General features: G+C 41.7%; 1 protein-coding gene across 1 annotated transcript in view; it reads left to right on the top strand.

Moving 5' to 3' along the window:
• Positions 1 to 24,707, top strand: part of PLCH1 (phospholipase C eta 1) — a 174,146-nt gene continuing 149,439 nt past the window's right edge. The window contains exon 1 of the mRNA XM_059686861.1: positions 1 to 592. The gene's annotated coding sequence lies outside the window, so the exon portion shown is untranslated. The remainder of the gene's footprint in view (positions 593 to 24,707) is intronic.

Genomic DNA, 24,707 nt, shown 5'->3' with positions numbered 1-24,707 from the left:
CAGTCCCTGCACCCTCACCTCCAGCGTCGTTTCGCCAAAATCCTTTACCCTGCCACCCCCGAACACATCCCTGAACCGAATACCAAGGGGGTGTCCTGGATTTGGGAGCCTTTGAAACTTTGGAGGAAAAGACTTCATTCCCAGTACTGCTGGCTCTTGCCTGCCGGGAACCCCGCCAGGGGGTGCCGGCCCGGGGTCAAGGTCCTGCCCTCGGCCCCTACACCCAGCAGGCTGGAGTCCTTGGAGGCGGCGGGAGCTCCAGTCCACTCCCCCAAGCTCCAGTTCCTGATTTCCGCGGGAGCTGCGGGCGGAGGGAGGGGGCCGCAGAGTGAGCGTGAGGATTTGAATGAGAAAGCAGGTTGTGTGGCCCCGCGCCCCGCTCTTCCCAGCCCGGCCCGGCTCGCTGGGGAGGAGGGGTTTGCTGACTGGTGGGGGACGAAGTGCCCTTTTGGGGGGCTTTCCAGACCCTTGACAGGGTTTCGGAGTTGGAGCCACAGGAGTCGGTAACTCATCACCCCAGCACTTTGGAGGTGGCTCCTGTGCCGAGGACCCCGAAGAATCCTTCCTCTGCCGAACCCTCAAAGTTGAGCAGGTCAGTGCTTTTGGGGGAAACGAGAAAGAAAAGAGGGGACTGGTTCCGCCAGCCCCGGTGTGCAAGGGAGCAGGTGGCCGAGCTCCTCTCTGCAGTCCGGGCCGGGACACGCTCTTTAGGACTGTGTGTGCGTTGTGCGTGGGGACCCCGCAAGCCTCTGTGCGGAGACCTGGACCCCGGCTGGTCTTGGGGTCCCATCTTTCAGAAGGACGTGGGTGTGTGGGCGCACGCAAGAACTTAATTCTCGGGTCTCTTGCGGTGGTGGGTGGGGTCTCGCCGGGGGGAAGGTAACGCATACTGGTACTTGCTGGATGCTTCATCCCCCCCGCCACCCCACGCGGGATCGCGGGGACCCGCGGAGAGAGCAGGCTCGCGTTTCCCAGCAAGGCGAGTGCGGTGCGGGGAAGCCTGAGGGAGTCTCACGGTCCTTCCTGAGCTCGCTGACCTCTCGCAGGACCCTGTCGGAGCAGACCGGGTGCTCTCCGTGCGGGGAGGATTTGCTCCGTTGCCTTTTCCTGGAATCAACTAGGGGCACCCGAGCGGCGCGGGACCGCCGAGGAAGGTCGGACCGCGCGGCGGCCACGCTCTGCGCCTGCGCGGGGTTCCCATGGCGACGGGGCCGCGAGTCGGAGACGCCACCCTGCGCGCCCCGAAGTCCTGATCCCCGGGGAGCGTCTGTGCCGCCCTGTCCCCCTCCCCTCAGGACCTCTTCTTTGTTGTTTGTATCGTGGAATCAGTTTATGATCTCATTCAGACCCTAGGAATTCAGCGTTAGAACAATCACCAACTCAATGGAAAACTAAGACACCCCCACACCCTCCCGCGTGCCGACATGGCCACTGTGATCATAGACGGAAGAAAATGGTGAGGAATTGCTAATGAGGGCAGTAATTGAGACTTTTCTCCCCTCCTTCTTCTAGCCCAGGAAAGTGGAGACGAATAAAATAGTTACTTCCTGGTTAGGCATTTCAAAAAAAATACCAGGTGCTTGTCTGACGGGGGCAGCCCTGAGCCTCCTGTCCGCGAGGTGGAGGGTAGGGCGTGTGCCACCCACAGCACCTGTGTCTCCTCCTGGCCTGTCCGTGAGAACGAGCAGCGCTCCAAAACGGACCAAAGAAAACGCCAGTGAGAAGGGACAAAGACTGTCTCCCGAGAGGTGATTGTTTTTCCAGTGGCTCTGGCGTTTTGGCCATTTCTGGTGTTAATCTTAGAAATGATCTGCAGGGAATGTTTCAAAAAGCCTTGAGCAAGCCAGTCAGATTTCTCAAGACTTCTGTGAAGAGAGTCATTTTTCTTTTCTTAAACTTGTGAGCCTTGACAGCTCCGTCCCCCTTTTTAAAACTCCCGTTTGTTTACACACAGGCTAGCATTTGGCAAGGGTACACATCTTAAGCAGTATGCAGGAGCTGTAGCTTCTCAGTGCTCATTTTACTCAGGTTGCGACAGTATTTGGCAGTAGGATTGATATACCTAGTGGCTTATATTACATAAACATTGGTTAGAATGAATGTAAAATGGAGTTCTCTTCCCTGGGTAAAGGGTGGCATAAAAATACCTCAGATGAAGTAATAGCGCTGTGTCCTGCTTTTAAGTAATTTGCCTTCAAGGCTATTCATGGGAGGAGTTTTCAGAGAATATCCTTCCACCATCAGCAAATGAAGTCAATATTTTCAGATGATTAGCAAATAACACGTTACCTCTCCCATCCCATTCATTATAAATGCCTGTACATTGTGCACTCTATCTAGATCAAATGCTTAAAAATGTTTCATTAAGTCCTCCCCCCCTTTTCTCACAGTTAAAAAAAAAAAATAGAAAAACTCCTCATTTTCAGGTTCAGATACTGTGTGACCCTATTTGGTGGCTTGTAACGGGCTCCAATTCCCTAATTCTCAGTGACATGTGTTTCTGCTGGCTTCAGGAGGTACACTGCAGTTTAGCAGATCATGGATAATGAGATTGGGAGTGCTTGGGGGGAGGCTGGGCAGAGGCGGTGGGAATGAGACAAAGGGAGTGAAGGCTGATGGGTAGAGCCAGGATTTATAGCTGCACCGGATTCTTCATAAAAGCAGTTGAGGGTACTGCTTCTTTTTGATACATCTTCCCACATCATCACCAGCAGTTAAATTTATTTTTAGAATCAGTTTTCTAAAGAAGTATAAGGATGGAATTATAAAAATAGAATATGATAAAGGTGCTTCATGTGAAGGTGCCAAAATATACTGTGAAAAATCTTAATTAAATGTTTTCTACTTAACTTCTTCATTTAGTCCACACATATTTATTGAAAACTAATTATACATAAGGCAAGAGAAATAAATCTAGGTCCCTGCCCTCAGTGAACTAAGTAAGAGCTGTGAGTTCTGAAATAATTCTAATGCTTTTCAGGTTTTTCAGGGTAAAGATGCTTCCTATGTATGGTTCTCTTAAGGAGAACAGTTTATTTAGTGCCGAGCAATCAGATTTTTAGATTCAGAAACAAGTGCTTAAACTTTGGTTAGAAAAAAATGCTGAACATTGTTTTTGAGGATTTTAGATTAAGAGTCTATATTTGTGGTAGAAAGCATTGTGGGCACCTATCTGCTTACAGTTTTGTAGTACAGACGCGGCCCTAAAACCTAGTCTTGGCAAGTGTAGCTCTTGAGTTTGAGAGGAACAGAGGAACCCTGTAATTCTCGGGTTTCTTAGATGAAGATAAGGTGAGTGATTCAGTAGTCCTTTGTTCTGGCTCCCTGTTTCATGGCATAATAAACCTCCTGCAGCTCCCTTCTAAGAATAGTGTTGGCCTGCATGCTTGAAGGATCATGACTATTATTTCTCTGAAAATAAGGCAAACCACCCCCACCCCCAAAATGGTGGGGGTTGGGGGGGGGAGATAAAATTATGGTAGATGGATAAAAGGAATACAATAGGGCACTGGAACATTTTAATTTTTGAGCTGGAGTAATTTCTAGGCATTTTTAGTGAGTTTAGACTATAAAAATCCATGATAGCCACGACAAACCTGGCCTAATATTGACCAAAGTTGATAAATGTTTTCCTCTTACCATTCACAGGACATGGAAGGGTAGGGAGACTACACCACCTCATGAGTCAACAACGATCAGCTCAGAGAAGCTTGCTGAAGAGCACCCCCATTTGGTTATTGCTCTTTGTCTAGGAAAATCAGACTCTGCTGTGATTGTGGACCAAGTGGTGCAGAACTCATTAGTTTCAACAATGCCTCCTCTGCCTGGGAAGCATGCTCCCTCTTCTCCCTCACAGGGGCTCATTCCAGGCTGGCTCTGCTCACAAGGAAAATCATTTAGACACAGTTCAGTGGACACTCACTCACATCTCTTTGACACCCGTGACCATTTTTGTTTAAGGAGAAATCCAGTACTGCTGTGGGAGGGTGTGCCAAATTAGAAGTGCATTTTAAGAACCCTGTGAAGAAGTTTACACAGCTTTATGTTGTTATCCTCAAGGTGGCTGCCTTCTGTGCTTCAAAGTAAGAGGGCAGGATGGATGCAGAAGGGACAACTGAGAAAACTTTTATAGCAAAGTTAAAAACATTCTCACCAACTCTGCATGTTGGATGTACTAAACTACCTACCTGTGCCTCTTTATTGTCATCAAATTACAGAAAAAGATGCCAAGGTAGATGCCATGTTTGTTGTATAAGTCAGGAAACCCCGGTCCAAGGTTGCTAAATGATTTTCTCAAAGTCACACAGCCAATAAATGGCAGAACTGGGATGAAAATGCCAGGGTTTTGATTTTTAATAATCCCAGGAAGTCTGGGGTGGGCAGATAGGAAATCCTTGCTCTACATTTGGTATTTGCAACTATATGAAATTGCTGTCGTTGTATTTATAAAATGGTCAAACATCAGCAATGTTATGTGATTTAATCTAGTTTCATTGGATGGAATTGGCCGTGGACACCTTTTGATTATACATTTTGTTATAAGCATGTATGTATCATGAGAATGTACATGGTGCACGTGCATAAATACAAAAAGTCTTTTTCAGTATCTATCTTGGCCTGAGGGATCCTGGCATGATTAGATTTAATACAAGGGGTAACAGTTTTTCTGGTTATTTATTGTCCAGTAAATATCTTAGCCAAGGGGTTCTGGAAGAAAAGAAGGAAATGAGCATTAATGTATTCCAAACCTGTGCCTGGGCATTTGCTTTATGTCATTTTAAAACTCATAATAATCGAGAGATGCAGAAATTATTATCCCATATTACTGATGAGGCGCAGAGAGGTTAGTTTCTTGCCCAAGATCTGAGTGAGCATGGAACAGACTTGGAATTTGGACAGGTCTGCCTGCCTCTATGCTGTATCTGTGTATCACGTCACCTTGCCAATCAGAAAAGCAAGACTATATTTGTGAAAAATATTGAGTGATTTTCTTTTCAAATTTACCATTCTGACCAGCTTTCTGGTGATTGGAGGAGCTGTGTTTCCTATTTGGAGGTTAGGGGGTTATAAATTCAGGCCCGGCTCCAGAAAAACATTCAAGACTTTGTTTATAAACTATGTTGGCTATTTGTTTAGAAGTGAGTGGTGTTTAGGTTCTCCTCTGCGGATGCTTTTCCACATCAAAGTAGCCCACCCTTCACTTCTAAATTGTCAAATTGCGGTGGGTCTAGGGAGAACCCCTCATGGTTTTAATGTGTTTCCTGGCACCCCAAGACTTAAATATTGGTTTTCTCTTCTATAAACTTTGCTCACTTATTTTTCTTGGGATAGTATTTGAGAGACTTAGTGCTGGATAGAACCAGATGGTGTCTTCCTGTAATGTTTTTCAATTTGGAGATTAGAATCACCTTGGACAGTTGCTGAAAATTTCTAAACTTATTGCCAGAAGCTGGAGTTTTGGAGCCCTTAAAACTGCTCTGCTGGGGTGTTGGGAAATGGAAATTGGACTGTCCTGAGATTTGCAGTATTTTCGAGCCGGTTTACCCAGGAAGAAACTGAGGCCGGGGAATGTCCACACTCACACAGCTGAGTTGGGACTTGAACCTTGACATTGCCAGTAGACGCCTGGGCTGGTGTTCTTGGTAGCACCCCACAACTTGAAAGCACTCCGGAAGTCCGCTTTGCAATTCAGCCAGGAATTCAGGTACAGCACAGAACCCCGGAAGCTCTCTGGGTTTCCCTCTTCATGAGTTTGTTTTCTGTAGCTTATCCCACCAGCAGCCTCTTTTCTCTGTGGCTGGTTCTGAATTTTACCCAAGGACTTACAAAGCTGTCTGGCCATTCAGGTGCCCAAGCTTTACCTGTTAAATTGCCACTGGAAGGCAGAAGGATCTAGTTTAATGCTAGCATAGGTGAGTTACTGATTAACTGATCTAAGGCAATCATGGTTTCTCTTTCATCTGCCTTCACTTCCTTGTTGCTAGTCACAAGAGCCAAACATTTGAATTCAGCTTCCCACTTCGCTCTTCTCTCCCTCTTCGGTTTCATTGAAGGGGCCTCTGGACTTCAGAATAGGTCTCCATGGAGTCCCAATGGAACCCCTGCAAAAGTACCCCTGGTGGGTACGTTGAAGGGGTCACAATTCTGGACCAGGAGTGAAGTGAGTTGATTTGCTGTGCCATCATATGGAATTTAGTTCTCTAGACCTCCTATTTCTTTTTGACAAACAACTCTTTCTTAACTTTGAGTGATATGGGAGCTATTGAAAATAAATTAATTTTTTGGAAAGAGATTTCTTTGTCGAAGAGAGTAAGGTGCTCATCTAAGAAGTTAGGATGATGTGAAGACCCTTTTGATTTTCATTTTAACTTAAAGACTATTGATTCCATATAACCACTTGTGTAAAAGAGAAAAGGCAGGGTTGAGAAAAAAAGGGAGGGTTTCTTTATGCATAGAAAACATCTCTGGGAGAACACACAAGAAACTAATAATGTTGGTTGCTGGGAGACAGGTACCTATTCGTAGTATAGTATATGCTATTCATTGTATATAGTTTGTTTCTTTTGAATTTTGAAATTTCACCTTAATAAATAAAGTTAAAATTAAAAAAAAAACACTTGGGTTTCAATAATAAATAAGTAACCACCTCATGGCTTCTAAGTAGTAGAAATAGGAGACTGGGAAGCAATTTTAAAGAAAAGGAAAGCAATTAATTATCTTTCTTATTTATCTCTCTAAGTCTCACCAAAGTTCACATTCAGTAATTTTTTTTTTCACATTTAGTAACTTTTAAAAGCAGTATTCTTTAAACTTTTCTGGATTTTGATAACAGGGCTGTGGAGGGCTTTTTTTTATTTTTCAGTTTTCTTTCCTCTCATAAAGCATCAGTTATTGGCTGCAGCCAGACTCAGTGGGCCAATGGGAATCAGACTTGTCCCACTCCTGAGCTACTAACCCTATTTTATGCTGGCAGTGTATTTGTTTATAAAAGAATGAGACTAGAAATTTCTTCTCCCCCCTCGGCAGTCTCCCCACCCTTCAGAGAAATCCCTGTAATGTGATTATTCTTTTATTTTCCTGAGCAGTTCTGAATGTGAATGTCAGAACACTGACATTTTGTCTTCTCAAATTGAAAAAGAAGAAGAAGAAAAAAAGGAAACTTGTATACAAATGTTTTATTCTGAACCATGGCTTTTCTTGTTTTAAATAGGTTGTGAATGGAAAGTATTTTCCTGTTTACTGGGTAAATGATTAAAATACGGTCTTAGAAAAGAGTAAACACAAATGGTGTACCAACTTCTTTTTCACTTGTCAAAAGAGAAAAGTAAAGTCTATTATTTAATGTCCAAGTTTTAGTCAAAAGCAAAAACTCAAGTCAGGGCCAGTTCTCAGTACATTCTTGAAAATTTCTTATCTAAAACTGGGTGAAATAAACACACACACACACACACACACACACACACACACACACACACACACATCTGTTTTCCTCCGAGAATTGTTCTTACTGCTGTTACTTTTTATTTGTTAGAAAAGAATAACTGAATAACTGCTTAAAAGGGCATTTAGTGAATATTCTCTCTCACACTTCTGTTTTTCAGCCAGTCAGTTCTTTCTCTTATAGACCAACAGTGTTATTCCTTATGTATTTTTTTAAAAAGATATTATATGTATGCTTTTTTCCTCCTTTTAAAAATCAAATAGTAGTACATCATCCACATGATTCTGTATTTTTCTTATAATAATGTATCTTGTATATGATTTCATATCAGCATAGAGCTCCTTAATTCTTTTTTAAAAAACTTTTTAAAGAAAGCAGTTTTAGGTTTACAGCAAAATCGAGGAAAGGTGCAGAGATTTCCCATGTATCCCCTGCCACCACACATGCATTGCCTCCCCATTATCAATGTCCTCTGCCAGAGTTAAAATTCGTTACAATTGATTGGTATTGTACACTCTATGGGATTGGGCACATGTATAATGAAACATACCCATCATTATGGGATTGTACAGAATTTTTCCAGTGCCCTAAAAGTTCTGTGCTCTGCCTATTCATCCCTCTCCACCCTTCAACCCCGGCAACCACTGGGGTTGTCTCCATAGTTTTGCCTTTTCCAGAATGTCATACAGTTGGAATTACACAGTATATCACCTTTTCAGATTGGCTTTTTGCACTTAGTGATATGCATTTAAGATTCCTCCATGTCTTTTCATGGCTTGATAGCTCATTTCTTTCTTTCTTTTTCTTTATAATTTACTTAACCTTTCTCTGATTGTTAGATGCATATATATCTATATATCTATATAGACATATAGATATATAGATATATATCTTTATTGTTGAGATTCTTACAGATGTCCCGCTTTTTTCCCCCCATTGACCCCCTCCACCGGTTCCCACCCCAGGCCTCTACCACCCTATTGTCTGTGTCCATAGATAATGCATATAAGATCTTTGTTAAATATCTTCCTTCTCCCCTTCTCACCCCCCTTCCTCTGAGAATCATCAGTCTGTTCCATTTCCATGCCTCTGATTCTATTTTATTCACCAGTTTATTTTGTTCATTAGATTTCTTATTCATTTATTTTGATTTTTAGATCCAATTGTTGATAAGTATTCATTTGTTGCCATTTTGTTGTTTATATTTTTGATCTTTTTCTTTTTCTTCTTCCTCTTCTTAAAGAGTACCCTTCAACATTTCATATAATACTGGTTTGGTGGTGATGAATTCCTTTCGCTTTTTCTTATTATCTGTGAAGCTCTTTATCTGACCTTCAATTCTAAATGATAGCTTTGCTGGGCAGAGTAATCTTGGTTGTAGGTCCTTACTATTCATCACTTTGAATATTTCTTGCCACTTCCTTCTGGCCTGCATAGTTTCTGTTGAGAAATCAGCTGACAGTCTCATGGTCATTTCCTTGTAGGTAACTAACTGCTTTTCCCTTGCTGCTTTTAAGATTCTCTCTTTGTCTTTAGCCCTTGGCATTTTAATTATGATGTGTCTTGGTGTGGTCCTCTTTGGGTTCCTCTTGTTTGGGACTCTGTGCTTCCTGGACTTGTGAGTCTATTTCTTTCACCAGGTAGGAGAAGTTTTCTGTCATTATTTCTTCAAATAGATTTCCAATATCGTGCCCTCTCTCTTCTTCTGGCACCCTGAATATTGGTACATCTGAAGTTGTCCCAGAGGCTCCTTACACTATCTTCATATTTTTGGATTCTTTCTTCTTTTTGCTCTTCTGGTTGGGTGTTTTTTGCTTCCTTATATTTCAAATCACTGATTTGATTCTCAGAATCCTCTCCTCTACTGTTGAACCCCTGAATATTATTATTTCAGTCAGTGTCTGCTTAATTTCTGACAGGTCTTTTTCCATTTTTTTGGAGGTTTCTAGAAGATTCTTGAGTAACCTTCTAACCATGCTTTTATATCCAGTAGTTTGCTTACTTCCATTTCTTTCATTTGTGACATGTTTCTTTGTCTCTGCATTTTGGCTGCTTCCCTGTGTTTGTTTCTATGTATTGGGTACAGCTGCTATGTCTCCTTGAGTTGGTAGAGTGGCCTTGTATAGTAGGTGTGCTATAGGGCCCAGTGTCTCAGCCTCCCCAGTCACCTGAGCTGGGGGGTCTAGGTCCACCTCTTTGCGGGCTGTGAGCACAGTCTTGTTGTAAGTTGAGCCTTGATTGCTGTTGGTGTCACTGGGAGGAATTGACCTCCAGGCCAATTGGCTGTGAGGACTAGCTGTGACTACAGTGGGAGAGCTGCTGTGCAGGAGACACCCCTGTGGAGCAGGACTTGCTTCAGTGGGGCTTTTGTGCTCACTGAATCTGGCCCTTGAGTGTGTCACTTATGGATGTGTAGAGTTGTAGTCTGGTATGGTCTGACACTGACCCCTGGGCACACTGGCTCTTGGGTCTCCAGAGAGGTGCAAAGTCAGCCACTGCCTGGGGCCACCCAGAGGGAGCTACAGAGAGATCTGCAGATTCCTCCTCTTTGTATCAGGTTCAGAAGTGCCCAGATGAGGCCAAGCTATGAAGCAAGGCAGGCTGGTGCTGGTGCTGGTATTAGGTCTTCAGCCTTTTATTGATAGGTTTGAGGCTCCCTGACCCAGCTGCAGCTTGTTTGAGACCTTTTAACCTGAGCAAGGACAGGCCATTCATATGCAAAAGCTGCTTCAGGCAGCTTGGGTGGAGTTGTAAATTGGATGAGGCTGGGTCTTAGGGAATCACCAGGGCGGAGCAAACAGAAATGGCTGCCAGTCAGCCCTGCAATGGCAGGTCCCAGCATGGGAACAGTGATCCCTGTGAGCACCTCCATCTGGGAGAAAGCCGCCCCGAGTTCCTACCCTGATGCCAGACAATCCAGTTCCTCCTCATATGTGTCTGTCCCCAGAGCCTCACCCTGCTGGAGCTCAGAGGAAGCGGGACCTTGTAAGTTCAGTTTGTGGTGCCAGACTTTTAAGAGGAACAGTTGGGTCTCCAGCAGCCTCTGTGTCACTGAGCTCCAATCTGCACTGGTATTTACAGCCTGTAGTTCTTACTGCCCATAGGGACTTCTTTTCCCAGCTCTGAGATCCTGGGCTGGGGGTCTGGTGTGGGGCTGGGACCCCTTGCTCCTCTCAGGGGGGGGCCTCCGCAGAGATGATCTCCCTCCTGATTAAAAAACCGGCACACGTGGGTGTCAGACCAGCCTGTTCCATGCCTCTGCACCTCCTACCAGTCTCAGTGTGCTTTCTTCCTTACTTCTCTACTTGTAGGACTTCCATTCAGCCAGCTTTCCAGTGGTTCTGGATGATGGTTGTTCTATATTTTAGGTGTAATTTTGATATGGTTGTGTGAGGCAGCAGGCACAGGCGTTTACCTGCATTTCCATCTTCCAATCAGATGCCAGCTTATTTCTTTTTAACGTTGAATAATATTCTACTGTCTGGATGTACCACAGTTAGTTTATCCATTCCCCTACTGAAGAACATCTTTATTGCTTCCAAGTTTTAGCAGTTATGAATACAGCTGCTATATATATTGATGTGTAGGTTTTTGGATGGACATGTTTTCAACTCCTCTGGTAAATATCAAGGAGCACAACTGCTGGATTATAAGGTAAGAATATGTGTAGTTTTGTAAGAAACTGCCAAACTGCCAAATTGTCTTCTGAAGTGTTTCCATTTTACATTTCCACCAGCAATGAATGAGAGTTCACATTTCATGTTGTCAGTATTCTGAATTTTGGCCATTCTAAGAGGTGTGTAGTGGTATCTCATAATTTGCATTTTCTGATGACATATGACATGAAGTACCTTAGTTCCTTTATAAAAACATTATCTTCTCATTATTCATTAAATATGTATATATATAATTTTTATTTTTTTTTGAGAGAGAGAGAGAGAGAGAGAGAGAGAGAAAGAGAGAGAGATCTCCATGCCACTCTGTATGTGCCCTGATTAGGGATCAAACCTGCAACCATGGTGTATCAGGATGATGCTTTAAGCAACTGAGCTACCCAATCAGGGCCATCTTAGTTGCTCAGTGTATATTTTTAATAACAGTCCTTTATTATACGTTTTTTTGCAAATATTTTCTCCCAGTCTGCAGTTTGTTCTCTCATTCTCTTGACATTGTCTTTCACAGAGTGGAAGTTAAAAAATAATTTTTTTTTTTTCAGCAGAACAAAACAAATGTTCACAGTCCCTGCTTTGTTTTCATTTGGTTTCAAGTGCTTTAAAAAAACACTCACACTTGCAAAATACCCAAACATCAGGAATTAGAGGGAGTAAAACACGGGGCTTACAGGCTTGAAAGAATATCCTTGCCTTCAGAACAAAACAAGAGCAATCAAATATTTAAATTTTCTGTGTTCAAGCTATTTCAAATTTAATGGAATTTAAAGTGTTTGGTGTTTTTTTTTTTTTTTTAAAAGGAACACTTTAGGGACAAAACAAGCTTCTTGTATTGCCCGAGGGCAGGGCCTGGCTTCTGTTCCTTGAAGGTTTTTTGCAAAATATACATGCCAGTATTCATTGGCCTTGATGTTTACCTGGGCCCACTCTGAGGACAACTGGCAGGGGCCACAGAACATCTAAGATGTAGTCAGTCTTGGTGACCAACTCCTGTCACTTTCCTGACATGACCTTCTGGTTCTCCATGTAGATGTCTTTCTTGAGCTCGCCAACCACCAGCTGCTCAGCTTCCACCACCAACTGTAGCACCAGCTCCTTGACCTGTGCACTCAGCTTCTTGCTCACTTGGTCCCACAGGTCAGAGCCCTCTTGTATTCAGCCTGGACTGCAGCAATGCATTCTCACTGGTCAAGGCCTTGTGTTTCATCTCAGGCTCTTCTTGCCACTGTGAGGGCATATCCTGCTTGTACCTATTGATGGTCTCATCAAACTGAAGGTAGAGACCTGGTCTTGTTGACCAGGGTTGAGACCTGCTCTGTGATGTAGGCCGTGACAAATTTAAAATTTTTATGAAATCCAGTTTATTGATTCTTTCTTTCATGGATAGTGCCTTTGGTGTTGTATCTGGAAAGTCATCACCAATCACACATGTCAAACTCAGTGGCCGAGTTTGACATGCATGCTCCAGGTCATTGAGGTTTATGTTAATCTCTAGGAGTTTTATAGTTTTGCATTGCACATTAGGATCTTTTATTCACTTGAAGTTTTTGTGAAGGGTAGTAGGGGTGGGCAAACTTTTTGACTCGAGGGCCACAATGGGTTCTTAAACTGGACCGGAGGGCCGGAACAAAAGCATGGATGGAGTGTTTGCGTGAACTAATACATGTTAACACTGCTGCTGGTGAAGGAGCGGAGGGGAGAGCAAGAGAACCCTCCGCTCTTTCGGCTCTGCGGGCCGGATAGAACAGCCTAACGGGCCGGATCCGGCCCGCGGGCCGTAGTTTGCCCATGGCTGGTATAAGGTCTACTTCTAGATTCATCTTTCTGCATGCGGATATCCAGTTGTTCCAGCATCATTTGTGGAAATGATTGTTTTTGCTCTATGATATTGCCTTTGCTCCTTGGTCAGAGATAAGCTGATTCCTAGTTATGTGGGTCTATTTTTGGGCTCTCTATTCTGTTTTATTGATCTATTTGTCTGTTCTTTCTCAAATATTACATTCTCTTGATTACTGTAGTTTTAGAGTAAGTCTTGAAGTTGGATAGTAATAGTCTTCCAACTTTGTTCTCCTTCAATATTGTGTTGGCTGTTTGCAGAACACAAAAGATAATGAGAAGATCTTCACCAAGGTCAGAGAGAAGAGGCAGCTTATCTTCAAAGACGTGACAGATCATCCAGACAGTGCAACAGTAGAAACCAGAAGGCAGTAGAATATTATTTTTCATGCACTGACAGAAATTAACTGTCAGTTCAGTGTTCTATTTTAAAAAATCTTTTAAAAACAAGGACAAAAATAAAGACTTTTCAGACTTACAAAAACCTGGAGAGTTTGTTCTAGCAGATACTCACCAGAAGGATAGGCAGTTGACTCTTTAATAATATGGGTTTGAACTATGCAGGCCCACTTACACATGGATTTTTTCAGTAAGTGCAGTCAGTTCATCCTAACCTTGGATTTTGCACCTGAGGATTCAACCAACTCTAAGTGAAAAATAGTATTTTTGCATTCCCAATCATGGTTTTGATCTGCAGTTTGTTGAATCCACGGATGCAAAATTGTAAGTGGATTTTCGACTGCATGGGGGTCGGCATCTCTAATTTCCACCTTGCTCAAGAGTCAACTGTACTTCAGGAAGAAGAAAATTATTCCCAGGTAGAAGGTCTCAGAAACAGGAAGTAATGAAGTGCCAAGAAAGGGAATATTTGTGAGTTAAAGTACATATTGACTGTATAAAATAATAATAATGATGTTTTCAGTGGGAACTACATAAAATAAGTGACATAGTTGGAGAAGCAGAAGGAGTTAGTTAATATCTTCTAAAAGCCGAAACCGGTTTGGCTCAGTGGATAGAGCGTCGGCCTGCGGACTGAAGGGTCCCAGGTTCGATTCCGGTCAAGGGCATGTACCTGGGTTGCGGGCATATCCCCAGTAGGAGATGTGCAGGAGGCAGCTGATCGATGTTTCTCTCTCATCGATGTTTCTAACTCTCTATCTCTCTCCCTTCCTCTCTGTAAAAAATCAATAAAATATATTTAAAAAAAAAATATCTTCTAAAGTTCTTACATAGTTCAGGAGGAAGTTAGAGCTATTGATTAAATTTAGACTTTTATAAGTGAAACGTGCATATTAAAATTTCTAAGGCAGTCACTAAAATTATTAAAAGAATGAATACCTTTCTAGCTAATGGGGAAAATTTGAAATGAGAAAAATAGTAAGTCTTGAAGTCAAGGAAGCTCAGAAAAGAAGTATAAATAGGTAAGACAAATAGCAAGCACAAAATAAGATGCAGGAACAAATCCATATGTATCAGTAATTATAATAAATCCAAAGGTATCATAGATCGTTAGAGTGTATGAAAAATGAAAATATAGATGTATGCTATTTATAAAAAACATGTCTAACTATAAGGATATAGAAAGGTTAAAAATAAAATAATAGCTAGAGATAAATAGGTGATTAAAAAACAAAAGAAACCTGGCAATATTGACATTAGACAAAATAGACTTTAAATGCCCCCCCGCCCCCCCCCCCCCAATGTTTGAGAGACAATGAAGGTCATATTGGTTAAAAAGTTGCAACTTAGAAATACATAAAAACAAAACAAAACTTGTATGCATCTAATAACATGGCCTCAATGTATAGTAGACAAAAACTGACAGCACTTCAATGAGAGACGTATATATCCCCAGTGAGATTGTAATATACTTTCTCAGTTCTTGATAAAGTGGGAAAAAGATCAGTTATCACATACAAGATTTGAACATTATGAACGATAAGTTTGAGCTGATAGACATGTGAAGAACACTACATCTCAAACTGCATAACACATTATTTTCAAACACGCATAAAAATTCATAAAAAGTGACCTCAAACTATGTCATCAAGCAAGTCTTAACAATTATCAAATGACTGGTATTATACAGTAGATCTGTGACCACAATGTATTAAGCCAGAAAGTGACAACTAAAAGAAAACATACCAGGACCTTGGAGTTTAGTGGTGTCTCTTGTGAACTTTAAAAAATGAACAAAGTACCCTTTTATTTCTTTCCCTTTGTGTACATAGCTGGGAGGGGGGCTAGCGATGGAATTAGGCTGTTTGCAGAGCCTTTTAACAACCAGTTTGGCAATGCTTAGAAACCTGTGGGAAGTGGGGGAGGGGACTTCTGAGGGTGGGGAGAGTCAGGACACTTCTGGGCCTGGGCCAGAGGAAGAGGAGCCTTGGCCCCTCCCACCCCTCCCTGCACTGTGTAATTCTCTTAATTTGCCTTAAAATTAGTGGAGAAATGAGAGAAGGGGCAGCTCTCTTTGAAATCTTACCTTCTTAACTGGATTTACAGATGCTCCTTGATTTACCATGGTGCTCTGTCCGGACATACCCATTGTAAGTTGAAAATACTTTAAGTCGAAAATGCATTAAATATACCTAACCTACTGAGCATCACAGCTTAGCCTAGCCTACTTTAAACATGCTCAAAACACTAACAGTTGGGGAAAGTCATCTAAAACAAAGCCTATTTTAGAGCAAAATGCTGAATAAAGTAATTTATTGAATACGGTACTGAAAGTGAAAGGCAGAATGGTTATGTGGGCATCATTTTCATACCATTGTGAAATTGGAAAATCATAAATCAAACCATCATAAGTTGGGAACTGTCTGTAGTTTGAATTCTCAATGTTATGGGAACCTGGATACTGAAATTCCCAAACGTTCTGTGTCAGAGGCTATGAGGTTCAGGACTTAATTTTGGGACCTTTCCCCCTATGCCTTCCTGTTTCTAAGCACTTAATTTTTACATATATTACTGTCAAAGCTTATTATGTCTTTTGTCTCTCAGCAGGGCTTAACGGGAAGGAAATCAGCACTTCTTCATATAAGTTAAATGCTGTATTACTAATGGGAATTAACTCTGTGGTTTCTCAGGACTATTTTAATTTATAATTAAAGACGAATGGATTGGGATATTAGGAGGGGTTGCCCATAATACTTTTTGATACAATGTGAAATATTAAGGTTGGAAGCTCTGAGAGACCATTTCATTCACCACCACTTTCTGTGGTTACATAGATGAGTCAGCCAGAGCACAGGGCGTGAAGGGATTTACCTGACACAGTTTAGAGGGAGGACTGGCCTCTTGACTTCCAGTGGGTGTTTTCCCATGGCCCCTGGTACCTCACTACATCCCATGAGCTAGTTATTCCTTTTTCCAACAGGGTGAGTTTATACATTATGTTTAATGTGTGGCTATAGCCTTCTTCCCTGTTGTTAGCAATCTGGAGAACACATGAGCCCTTGAGACAATTTTCACAGTGTTGTTTGGCTAGAAAACTTGGCTGGCCTTGGAATTTCTGAACTTGGTGCAAGTAGCTTACTTAAACTTCATTGCAAAGAAATCTACCACTATTTGATACTCAGAAAACCAACACTTTGCTCTGATTCCATTCAATCTGTATACTTCAACAGCTCCTGGCTGGAGGAACAAATGGAGTGGGATTGAATGGTGGAGGTGGGAAGAATTAGCCTTATTTATCATGAAAAGGGACACTAGGCTGTTCCATAGGGAAGCAGACTGCAGGGGGAAACACTGGAGGACAGAGCATAGCCCTGGACTGGGGACAGTGGGTTTGTCACCTGCTGTTTCCTATTAGCCTCTTTGAACTCATGCTTAATAATGCATTGGTCACAGAGTTATTGTAAGGGTCACTAAAAAATACAAGATATAAATGGAAATATTGTATAAACCACAAATAATATTATTAGGAAAGAATGTAAAGGGGTAGGACGGTTGATTTAATGGAAGGCGGGTGCCAGAGGAGAATGAGCTATGGTAGTGGTACTCGCAGTAGGAAAAGAGGTGCACATAGTAGTCAGCATGTAAAAGATAAATCCCTCTACTTAAAAATATATATACATACACACATATATACCCCTCCCCCAGGTTCTCTTATAAAGGTTTTCCTTCATTCTATGAAGCCAGCATCACCCTAATACCAAAACCTGGTAAAGACAACACAATGAAAGAGAATTACAGGCCAATATGCCTCATGAACATAGATGCCAAAATCCTCAACAAAATCTTAGCAAATCGGATCCAGCAGTACATCAGAAAGATCATACACCATGACCAAGTAGGATTTATCCCAGGGATGCAAGGATGGTACAATATCCGCAAATCAATAAACGTGATACATCACATAAACAAATTGAAAGAAAAAAACCACATGGTCTTATCAATTGATGCAGAAAAAGCATTTGACAAAATTCAACACCCATTTTTGATTAAAAACTCTCAGCAAGGTGGGAGTAGAAGGATCATACCTCAACATAATAAAAGCCATATATGACAGGCCCACAGCCAACATCATACTCAATGGACAAAAACTAACACCATTTCCCCTAAGAACAGGAACAAGACAGGGATGCCCCCTCTCACCACTCCTGTTCAACATAGTACTGGAAGTGTTAGCCATTGCAATTCGGCAAGAAGAAGAAATAAAAGGCATCCAAATTGGAAAAGAGGAAGTAAAACTGTCCTTATTTGCAGACGACATGATATTATACATACAAAACCCTAGAGATTCCATCAAAAAGCTACTAGACTTAATACATGAATTTGGCAATGTAGCAGGATACAAAATTAACCCCAAGAAATCTGAGGCATTTCTATACACCAATAATGAACTTTCAGAAAGAGAGGTTATAAAACAATCCCATTTACCATTGCACCAAAAAAATTAAGCTACCTAGGAATAAACTTAACTAAAGAGGTAAAAGACCTCTACTCAGAAAACTACAGGACGTTGAAAAAAGATATAGAGGAAGACATAAACAGATGGAAGAACATACCGTGTTCATGGATTGGTAGAATCAACATCATTAAAATGTCCATACTACCCAAAGCAATCTATAAATTCAACGCACTTCCCATTAAAATACCAACAGCATACTTCAGAGATCTAGAACGAACTTTTCAAAAATTCATCTGGGATAAAAAAAGACCCCGAATAGCTGCAGCAATCCTGAAAAAGAACAAAGTAGGTGGGATCTCAATACCAGATATCAAGTTGTATTACAAAGCTACTGTTCTCAAAACTGCCTGGTACTGGCACAAGAATAGGCATATAGATCAATGGAATAGAATAGAGAGCCCAGAAATCGGCCCGAACCAATATGCTCAATTAATATTTGACAAAGGAGGCAAGAACATACAATGGAGCCAAGATAGTCTCTTCAATAAATGGTGTTGGGAAAATTGGACAGATATATGCAAGAAAATGAAACTAGACCACCAACTTACACCATACACAAAAATAAACTCAAAATGGATAAAGGACTTAAATGTACGACAGGAAACCATAAAAATTCTAGAAGAATCCAAAGGCAACAAAATCTCAGACATATGCCGAAGCAATTTCTTCACTGATACAGCTCCTAGGGCACTTGAAACTAAAGAAAAAATGAACAAATGGGACTACATCAAAATAAAAAGCTTCTGCACAGCAAAAGAAACCATCAACAAAACAACGAGAAAACCCACTGTGTGGGAAAACATATTTGCCAATGTCATATCTGATAAGGGCCTAATCTCCAAAATTTATAGGGAACTCATACAACTTAACAAAAGGAAGATAAACAATCCAATCAAAAAATGGGCAAAGGACCTAAATAGACACCTTTCAAAAGAGGACATTCAGAAAGCCAAGAGACATATGAAAACATGCTCAAAGTCACTAATCATCCGAGAGATGCAAATCAAAACAGCAATGAGGTACCATCTCACACCTGTCAGACTGGCTATCATCAAGAAATCAACAAATGACAAGTGCTGGAGAGGATGTGGAGAAAAAGGAACACTTGTGCACTGCTGGTGGGAATGCAGACTGGTGCAGCCACTATGGAAGACAGTATGGAGTTTCCTTAAAAAACTGAAAATGGAACTCCCATTTGACCCTGTGATCCCACTTCTAGGAATATATCCCAAGAAACCGGAAACACCAATCAGAAAGGATATATGCACCCCTATGTTCATAGCAGCACAATTCACCATAGCTGAGATCTGGAAACAGCCTAAGTGCCCATCAGTAGATGAATGGATTAGAAAACTGTGGTACATCTACACGATGGAATACTATGCTGCTGTAAAAAGGAAGGAACTCTTACCATTTGCAACGTCATGGATGGAACTGGAGAGCATTATGCTAAGTGAAATAAGCCAGTCAATAAAGGAAAAATACCACATGATCTCACTCATTCATGGACAATAGAGACCATTATAAACTTTTGAACAATAATAGATACAGAGGCAGAGCTGCCTCAAACAGATTGTCAAACTGCAGCGGGAAGGCTGGGGAAGGTTGGGGGGCAGGAGGTAGGGGGGTAAGAGATCAACTAAAGGACTTGTATGCATGCATATAAGCATAACCAATGGACATAAGACACTGGGGAATAGGGGAGGCTAGGGGACTGTCTAGGGCGGGGGGATAAAATGGACACATATGTAATACCCTTTGTAATACTTTAAGCAATAAAAAAAAAAAAATAAAGGTTTTCCTATATTTCCCTCCTTCGTGTTAGAATTCCTGATTCCTGTATAGTTTGTCTTTTATTAAGCCATTTAAGTGACTTGAACAGATTTGTAGTCTTTCATGAAAGACAGTTACAGCAGTGATATGGATTTGTCTCAGGTGTACGAACAGCTAAGGGAATTCTGAAGATGAAGATAAGATTTCAGGTTTTATTCTGCTTAAATGCCTTCAGAGGGTGTCAGGGAATCCTTTGCTACCAGAACAAAGGACTTGAAGGTAGCAGATCCCTAGGGAAAGACCAAGTAAATACAGAGCCATATTTTGCAACTCTCAGGGGACCAGTTGGAACAACTTGCCCAAGGCCCGCCAGTGAACCAGTTGTTAGATTGAAACCAGAATAGAGAGAGAGCTCAAGACTGCCAGGTGGGTTCTCTTTACACTTGGCTCTGCTGACACATTTCATCAGTCGGGACTCTTTGGTTGCAAGTGACAGAAAACCCAACTCAATGGTGTTTAAACAAAACTAACCAAAATACAAAAGGGAAATGTATTGGTTTATTTAACTAAAGGGTGCAGTGATAGTTCTAGCTTCAGTGTGACTTCAATGATATCCACAGGACTTAGTCTCTCCATTCCTCTGGGTTGGATCCAGTTTGCCCAGATTTTCCCTGTAATGACAAGATGGCTGCAGGAATCTAGGTTTTGTGACTTCACAACTATATGGTCTCGCAATTTCAAGTCCAACAAACAGACAAGGAAATTTCTCCAACAGTTCAAACAGAAATGCATATCTGACTCTCAGTGGTCTGAAATGGGCCATGTGCACCTCCCATGTCATGGCCTGGACCATGGCAGTTCTCTGAGTTGTCAGGGCCGAGCCACGTGCCCACCTGAGTCGAGATGAAGCTGACACCGCCTAGATCTCATGGACAGTAAGTGGGAGAAAGCAACCAGTAGATGTCTGCCACCGTGAGCTTTTTCTTAGGGGGCTCTAGTTAAATTAAATGGGTGCTGGTGTGAAGGATTTCTTTTTCCTTTGTAGAGTTTTAAAAGTATTGACACAAGAAATTACCCAGCCCCAGGCACTCGTGCCAGCCTCCCCCGCACCCCCCCCCCATTAAAAAATAAAAAAATAAATAAATAAAAGCATTGACACATGTTTTTTTTTACTCAAAACACTTCCTGCTTTTCTTAGTTAACAGTGTCATCCTAGAATGTAATGTTTTCTTTATTGGTGGTGTCTACTGCTACAGTGTTCTGACTGTCATAGAGTTTGACATTGGCAATTTTAATCATGTACCCGGTACAGGTAAATATGCAAAAATTAGAAATGTAGAATGATTCTAGAAGTTACTAATCAATTATAAAATGAGGTTAGGTGCATTTAAACTTAAAGTTAATTTTTCTTAGTTCACCTGATGCATGAATCTCTGCATGCTTACAAGGCTCCTTTGTGTCTTGCTGCCTTAGAGTTTTTGGAGTGTGCAGTCTTTGAGCAGAGTTGATTACAGTTTCTTTTCCAAATTACATTTATTCTGTGGAAGTATATTTATTGATACAACTAGAGTGTCAACATACTAGTAAGTTGTAAGTGAAAAAAGTAGACCATGAAATAGTAGAATCTGATACTCCATGGACCTCTTAGGAGGGGTAGTAAGCATTTTGTGAGCCCCAAAGGGAAGTTTAAAAAAATCCGTTTTTTTAGCCGAAACCGGTTTGGCTCAGTGGATAGAGCGTCGGCCTGCGGACTGAAAGGTCCTGGGTTTGATTCCGGTCAAGGGCATGTACCTTGGTTGCGGGCATATCCCCAGTAGGAGATGTGCAGGAGGCAGCTGATCGATGTTTCTCTCTCATCGATGTTTCTAACTCTCTATCTCTCTCCCTTCCTCTCTGTAAAAAATCAATAAAATATATATATATATATATATATATATATATATATATATATATATATATATAATCCATTTTTAAACATCTTTGCTTTTGCCTGGATATTGATCAAATAATTTCAAATTGAATTCAAGGTGCATTGGAAGTACATTTCTAATGTAATTTAAATTGTTATTTTTTGAAGAATTAGTTAAATACCCACACAGAAGAGTTTCTTCAAGGAGTAGAGGTAATGTCCATGAAGAGTGGTGTTCAGCTTTGGCTGTACTTTGGAATCATCAGTGGAGTTTTAAAATCTGCCAATGCCTGAATCCCACGCCCAGAAGTTCTGATGTAATTGGTCAGGAGTGTGGCCTGAGAGTGGGGGCTGGAAGGCTACCCAGAGTGATTGATTCTAACGTGTCGTCAAAAGTTGAGACCCACTGATGTGAAGCCTTACTACAATTCCTGACACATAGTAGGTTCTCAAAACTGGTAGACAGGATTATGATAATTGAGTGCATAAGAGAGTTTTAGGTAAGTTTGAGGGAGAGATTCCTGGGGGCATTTCAGGAAGGCAGTGACATTTTTACCCAGCCCTTAAAGAAAAGGGCAGTGATTGCAGTGTGAACAAAAAGATCTGGAAGTTGGAAAGCCTAGTCCATGAGTCAGTGCTCAATTATCTCAATATTATAGGCATCTCTGTGGATTTGTGTCTCTATCCTCAAAGAGTTGAAAGTCCCACCCTCATTGGATATATCTGATGGCATTACCTATATTCATGATCTATTGCTATGTAACAAATTATCCCAAATCTTAGTGTCTTCAAACAACAACAATTATTTATTATCTTTCACTGTTTTTGTGCATCAGAAATACTGACGGGGCTACAGTGGGGATGGCTTGTCTCTGCTCTTCTGTCTGGGGCGTCATCTGGAAGTCTTGAAAGCTGGGTTTAGAATCCTTTGCAGGTTTATTCACTCACATGTCTATGGTTGATGGTGGTTGTTGGCTGATGGCCTACCTGGGCTGTCAGCTGGAACACTCCTACCTGGGCTTTCTTTCAAGTTGGTGGCTAGGTTCCCAGGGCAAGCATCCTGAGAGAGACAGGGAGCCATTCAGAAGCTGTATCCTTTTTATGACCGAGTCCCGAAAGACTAATAGCATCAATTCCAACTGATTTTGTTAGAAATGAACCACTGAGTCCAGCCTAGTCCAAGGAAAGCAAATTAGAATCTTCTACAGTTGAAAGGGAGAAATGTACAAGACTTTGTAGGACATTTAAAAGCCACCACGTTACAGAGCACTTTAGTTCCTCCTAGCCTGTCATGGCTAGAACCTTGGGTTTGCAATCTGAAATAAGATTTCAAGTTTCATTGCTACCTTTTCCTAGTAGCATGGGTGAATCACTCTAATACAATCCTTCTCTCCTTCTTCCATCCAGTTAAAAGGAAGCCTAATGGGAGTCAGGTATGTGCATATGTTTCGGTAAACTTATGCAAATGCACAGTATCCTTTCATCTTCCAATAACCTTCTTCCTTGGACTGAGAATGAAGAGAGAGTGCAAAATATAGAATGGCATGTGAAATCATAAGATCAAGTTAGTAGGAAAAATGATCATGAATATAGACAGGGTTCTGTTTACTTCCATGTAACTTAAAATATTTTCAATGTAAATCCTAAAGACACTCTTTGTAGGAAATAGTTACTACTGATATTATGGACAATTATTTCCAATTCTTGGAAAAAGTTCTTATTAAAAATATAGCCCTGGATGGTGTGGCTTAGTTGGTTGGAGCTTTGCCCCATGCACTGAAAACTTGCAGGTTCAATTCCCAATCAGGGCACATGCTTAGGTTGTGGGTTTGATCCCTGGTTGGGTGCATACAGGAGACAGCTGATTGATATTTTGCTCTCACATCAATGTTTCTCTCTCTCTCTCTCTCTCTCTCTCTCTCTCTCTCTCTCTCTCTCTCCCTTCCTCTCTCTCTTTCTGGAATCAATGAACATATCCTCATGTGAGGATTACATATACACATGTATATATATATGTATACTAGAGGCTCGATGCACAAAATTCGTGCAAGAGTAGGTCTTCCTTTCCCTGGCTGCTGGCACCAGCTTTGTCCAGGAGGACGTCCGGTCTAATTAGCATATTTGCTTTTATTATTATAGATATGCATTAAAAAGGAATTGGAATGATACACGCACACACTAAACAAAATTGGTCATTCCAGGATAAGGGCATTAAATGAGGGCAGAGGGGACTTTCAATGAAAAAGAATTTAGGCATTATTTATATTTCTAAAATTCTTTTTTAAAGAAGAGATCTCTGTAATATGCAGCATTGGGTGGAGAGAGGAGAGGGCAGGTGGGGGAGGTTGTCTTCATAATCTGCTGTTTTCTGACATGTTTGCAGTAGGGTCAGTAGGAGATTTTATCTTGGAGTGCTGGGACTCATTTTCAGCCTGAGGGAGTATGAGGCAGACAGACTTAGCCAGGAGGGGAAGAGGCTAGAAGAACCTGGAGCCAGAGAAAAGGTAGGATAGGTTGGAGTCAGTGAGATCAGATCACTGTTGGGGAGGGTTAAGAGTGAGCCTTAGGGAGCCAGGGATAAAGCTCTGGTCAAAGCGTTAGGAACTTGCACCAGTTGTCCCATGAATGAATAGACAAAGCTCTGATCGTTTATTTACTTTTTTCACCAAGGGGCTGACTTCATCCTGGAGTACCTTGACAAAACTCTAGATTGTTTTAATACGACAGATGACAAATTGTTTCCCACCTGTGGGCTTCCCTTCATGCCAGCCTTGCTTGGGTTTATTCTGTGACCAGAAAATGGAATTCTGAAAAGTTGCTTTAGCCAAATCCTGAGAACAAAGGGGGCCTTGTTCAGGGCTATGCACATCAGCGTTTGGAGGAGTTTAAGTCATCAGTTCGGATCTGTGCTTTTCAAGTCCTTGCTCTAGTTAGCATTGTGTTTCTCTGTCTGCGAAGGGGCAAGCCCTGCGGAGGAGTAGGCAGCGCTTCTTGCTCACTCCCCTTGAGGCCTGTGCCCGATTCTAGATGCACCAGTAAGTTCAGCCTGAGCAGAGCCAGGCCCTACTGGTCCTACAGGGACACCTGTGAAGAATCCATCAGAGGGAGGCAGACATTGCTACTGCGTTTGGCTTCTCCAGGGCTACATGGATGCTGCTATAT

This window comes from Myotis daubentonii, chromosome 3, assembly GCF_963259705.1.
Source record: "Myotis daubentonii chromosome 3, mMyoDau2.1, whole genome shotgun sequence".
NCBI classification, from domain to species: Eukaryota; Metazoa; Chordata; class Mammalia; order Chiroptera; family Vespertilionidae; genus Myotis; species Myotis daubentonii.
The sequence above is the reverse complement of the archived record's forward strand: the minus strand, read 5'-3'. Positions and strand labels throughout refer to the sequence as shown.